The sequence below is a fragment of the Mus pahari genome, chromosome 21 (assembly GCF_900095145.1).
Source record: "Mus pahari chromosome 21, PAHARI_EIJ_v1.1, whole genome shotgun sequence".
In the NCBI taxonomy this organism is placed as follows: Eukaryota; Metazoa; Chordata; class Mammalia; order Rodentia; family Muridae; genus Mus; species Mus pahari.
The window spans coordinates 35,752,346-35,756,994 of NC_034610.1; positions in this window are offsets into that span (position 1 = coordinate 35,752,346).

Below are 4,649 nucleotides of genomic sequence, written 5' to 3' on the forward strand. Positions count from 1 at the left end.
CAGAAGGATCCTGTTTGTGTGCCGCGTCGTTTCTTGCTGGCGAGAAGGTAGCGCGGGACATAGCACCAATTATGTTTGTGCTCCTTTACTAATAATTTTAAAGACATATGTATGTTAAACATTAATGTGACTGTTATTAGAAACTGGTTCCTTACACTTTACAAGTCTGAGATGGTGGCAAAAGTCCCTGAATTTCTAGAGATATGGTGGCCTTTGGCTGATCATCCTGTCACGGAAGGGTAGTGTTTATCATTACTATAATAAACTACCTGAGGCAGATCAACTTTACAGAAAAGAGGTGGAGGCAGCTTATGGTGTTGAGAGCTAGAAGGAAAATAACACATTTCTGGTTGTGATTCCAAGGTGGAAGGCAGCCGAAGCACGTGTGAGAGGAAGAGGTTATGTTGCTAAGCAAGATTCAAGAAGCTGTGATTCCATATCATTTTCCAATTAGCTGTAAGGACCTCATAAAGAGCGAAGCTCCCAACATTATCTCAAGGAGGACTAAGTTTTCAGCACATGAACAAATCATGTATTTGTTCTCTCTCTTAAGATAAGTAGCATTGCATGCGAAGGTTTATGTCAACTCCAAACCAGTGCTTTCAAGTCCTCAGAAAGTGACGGGACTTTCCCATCCCTGAATGCTGTGGTTGCTGTGATGAATGGACACAAGTCCCGCTGCAAAGGCTAGGCGAAGAATCCATATGTGTGCCTTGTCTCGGGCCCTGGATATTGACAGATGTCCTCAGAAGGGGGGAGAAAGAGGAACAGACAGAGTCTCTCCTCGTTGAACATTAATAGTCTTAGCATTGAAGAAAATATGGTAGTGTTTAGGTTTCAGGTGAAGAAAGCTGTTACAATCAATTGTTAAAACACATAGCTCGGGCTGACACAGCAAGTTGATTATTTCCATTAAGTGTGCATATGGCAGTAACTTTGACCTAAGAGGGCATTGATACTCCCTGGTCTGGTAACCTAGGATTTACAGCACACTTCGTGTGTGTGTGTGTGTTTCTTATATAAACTGGTAGAATCAGTTTTTAATCTGACTCTCCCTTGACTATCACACTTCTGTTCATTGGTATCTGACTGAGCTATGTACCTTAGGGCCAGTGTGGAGTCATGGTGGTAGAGCCTGAGGATTTTAGCATCCCCTTGGAAGGCAATTGCATCTAGTGATGTGGAAGATGTATTTTATACTCACTAAATGTCCATATGCTCTATAATTTTTTTTGTTTCATTGGAATGAGAAAACAATGAAAAGAATAATCAACATTTTTATTCAGGACATTTAAAGGTGAGGACCCTTAAGGGCATTAAGAGGCTGGGAACCTTTCTTTTCTCTCTTCTCCAAAATAGCCACTGTGTGCCTCAGCAAGTTAGCACCAGGATGACTGATCTTCTACCAATAAGTTCCCGGTCAATCCACTGAACATAGCAAATGGAAGAAAAATATAGTTTTTGTTTGTTAGGTTTGTAATTGTTATTGTGTCACAGTCAATTTATTTTCTGACTAACCCATTGAAAGGTAATTAGAGAATTTTCAGTTATTGACAGGGCAATCTAATTACATAAGAGAGAGGACAGGCAAGTGCTAATAGAAGAGGTTATTCATTCATAGAAATTATAGTTCATAATTTAAGCAAGTATCACATTACACAGACAAATGTTATTCATCTTTCTTTTGGTAATTACCTTCAAATTTAGACAGACTTGATACATAATATCAAGTGCCTAAACTCAAAGGTTTGCTACTGACATGCACCTAGTACAAAAGAATTTTGATTAGAGAAATGTTATCATATATATCATAATGTATTATATACATATATATGTGTATACATACATACACATATACATATATAATATATATTATAAAATATAAAATATAAAATATACATATATACATGCATATATACACACACACACACATATATATATATTTCAATATATATATATTTCACATATATATATATTTCAATATATATATATATTTCAATATATATATATATATATATATATATATATATATATATATATTGAAAATGGTTTCCTGACTTCTGGAGTCTTTTTTTTTTTTTTTGAGACAGGGTTTCTCTGTATAGCTCTGGCCCTGGAACTCATTCTGTAGACCAGGCTGGCCTCGAACTCAGAAATCCACCTGCCTCTGCCTCCCAAGGGCCGGTATTAAAGGCATGCACCACCACTGCCCGGCTGGAGTCTTTTGTGCAATAAGTAGTGTAGTGTTAGTCTTTTCACAAATATTTTCTGCAATATCTGTGTAATTGTGTTCTGAAATCACAGTGTTTACTTTTCTGCATCTAAAAATGTGGCAACCACAGGAAAAATCTTGTTGGCTCTGAGTAAATATCATATAATTATTTACCCAGTGAAAATGATTGATGTGGAGAGTACTTTGTGCCTAAAATTGTAGCCAGTTTCTGGTCAGCATTTTTCAACAATTGCAGAATTTGCCTTATTCAGTTCTGGGTTTACAGTGTAGTGAGCAGTGCCTGGAATATGAGAGGTGTTTCCTAAAATTTTGTTGAGTAACTGAATATGTCAGGAAACATTTCGGCAGTTGAGCTCAAAAATATATATTGAGAGACTACTGTGGTCAGCTCTGGGCTATAATTTAAGAAAAAGGAGATAACTCTTGATAAATAAGGATAAATGAAAACCTTTAACTTGAAATTCAGAAAGTATTATAAGCAGAGAGCAACCAGAACACAGGGGAATCAAAAATGATGGAATGGGATCTGAGTCTCAAAATCCTGGTAGGATTTTTTTTTTTTAAATTCTATTTTGTATTACATCCCAACTGTACTTTCCCTCCCTCTCCTCCCTTGGTCTCACCTCTGTACCTTCCCTCTCTCCCAGAGCAACCCCCTAAGGCTCGGAAAAGATGTCCTCCCAGGAACATTAGCTGAACACTGCATAGCAAGCTACAGTAAAGCCAGCCACATACTATCACATCTAGGTTGGAGAAGGCAACCATGTGGGAAGAAAAGGGTCCCTTAGATAGGCAAAAGTGTCAGGAACAGCCCCCACTACTGCTGTTAGGGTCCCCACAAGAACATAAAACTACTTAGCCATAACATATATGCAGAGGACCTAGTTCAGACCCTTATAGGCTCCATGATTTCTCTAAGCCCCCATGAGCCCTAGTCAGTTGATTCTATGGGTCTCCTCCTCCTGGTGTCCTAACCCCTCTGCTTCCTCCAACACTTCCTTCCTCTCCTGTGCATAACACCCTGAGATCAGTCTATTGTTTGGGACTCTGCGTCTGCTTCCATCAGTTGCTGGGTAAGCTTTCTCTCTTTCTGGTCTCTTTGTTGATGATTCTGGTAAGATCAGGTCTCAGAACACTCTGCAGTCAGGACAAAGTGTAGGTCAAAAGTTTTGTGGCTGGGTTGGTGTCCCAGTCTGCTCACTTAAGGCCTTGCCTGGTTACAGAAGGTAACTGATTCAGGCTCCTTGCCCCCTACTACTAGAGGTCTTTACTAAGGTGACACTCATAGATTCCATGGACTTTCCATTGTACTACGTTTCCAACTCATCCATGAAACATTCCCTTATTCCAGATATTTCTCCCAGTATTTTCTCCCTCCCTACCACCTGAACCCTCCTACTCCCAACCTCATGTGGTTTGCGTAGTACCTCCTCAAAAATCAATTCCATTTCCCCTTCCCAGGGAGATTTTTGTCCACCCTTAAGCCCTTCTTGTTTCTTAGCCTCTCTGTGTCTGTGGATTGTAGCATGATTGTCTTTTATTTTATAGATAATATCCACATATAAGAGACTACATACAATTTTTGTCTTTTTGGAACTGTGTGAACTCATTCAGAATGATTTTTTTTTCTAGTTTCATCCATTTGCCTGTAAATTCCATGATGGCATTGTTTTTAACAGCTGAGCAGCACTCCATTGTATAAATGTATCACATTTTCTTATCTATTCTTCAAACTAAATAATCTAATTAAAAATGGAGTACAGATGTAAACTGAGAATTCTCAACAGAGGAATCTCAAGTGGCTGAGAAACATTTAAAGGGAAAGTTCAACATCCTTTGCCATCAGAGAAACACAAGTTAAACTGACTTTGAGATTCCATCTTATACTTGTCAGAATGGCTAAGATTAAAAATTCAAGGGACAACATGTGCTGGTAAAGATGTAGAGCAAGGGAAACTTGTACAGTCACTTTGGAAGTCAACATGGAAGTTTCCCAGAAAACTGGGAATTGATCTACCTCAAAACCCAGCTATACCACTCCTGGAGGTATCCATGAAGGATATTCCATCCTTCCACAAGGACACTTGCTCAACTGTGTCCATAGCTGCTTTATTCTGGAAACTGGAAACAACCTGGTAGGAGTTTATAAAGGTAAAGGAGGATAACAAAAGAAGTCTTTGCTATAGAAAAAGTGCCTTACTCTGGAGAAATGGTACACGATTCGCTCACTGCTGAACACTGTGGGAGAAGCCAGGCTGAAGCCAGCTAAGGTCAGCTGAAGCCAGCTGAAGCCAGTTGAAGCCAGGTCACTCAAAGCTGTGGAGATGATTTGGGCCTGATTATAGCTCAGCCTACTGGAATGTGCTTCCTTCCTTCCTTCCTTCCTTCCTTCCTTCCTTCCTTCCTTCCTTCCTTC